The following is a 348-nucleotide window of genomic DNA, read 5'->3' on the forward strand; positions in this document are numbered from 1 at the left end:
CCCTGGGGGGACTCGAGGGGTTTAGCGGGACACGAAGCTCCTCTGAGGGGATTTGGGGTATTCCCACCCGCAGGAACAGCCCCAGGAGCTGCTCCGGGAGAGCTGCAGTGAGGGGACAGCTCGAGCTGGAGGTGCCTTGGCTGCTCCCCCAACCTGCCTTCCCAAGCACTGGGGGTCCCCCCACAGTGGGGGTGTATAAACTATCCCCCCTAGGACGTCAGGAACAGCCCCAGGAGCTGCCTGAGTTGGGGGGAACAGCAGCAGCAGCAGTGACACAACAGCCTGAGCTGGAGCTGCCTTGGCTGCCCCCCCCCAAACTGCCCCCCCTCACACTGGGGATCAATCATT

This window comes from Acanthisitta chloris, unplaced genomic scaffold (assembly GCF_000695815.1).
Source record: "Acanthisitta chloris isolate BGI_N310 unplaced genomic scaffold, ASM69581v1 scaffold20871, whole genome shotgun sequence".
In the NCBI taxonomy this organism is placed as follows: Eukaryota; Metazoa; Chordata; class Aves; order Passeriformes; family Acanthisittidae; genus Acanthisitta; species Acanthisitta chloris.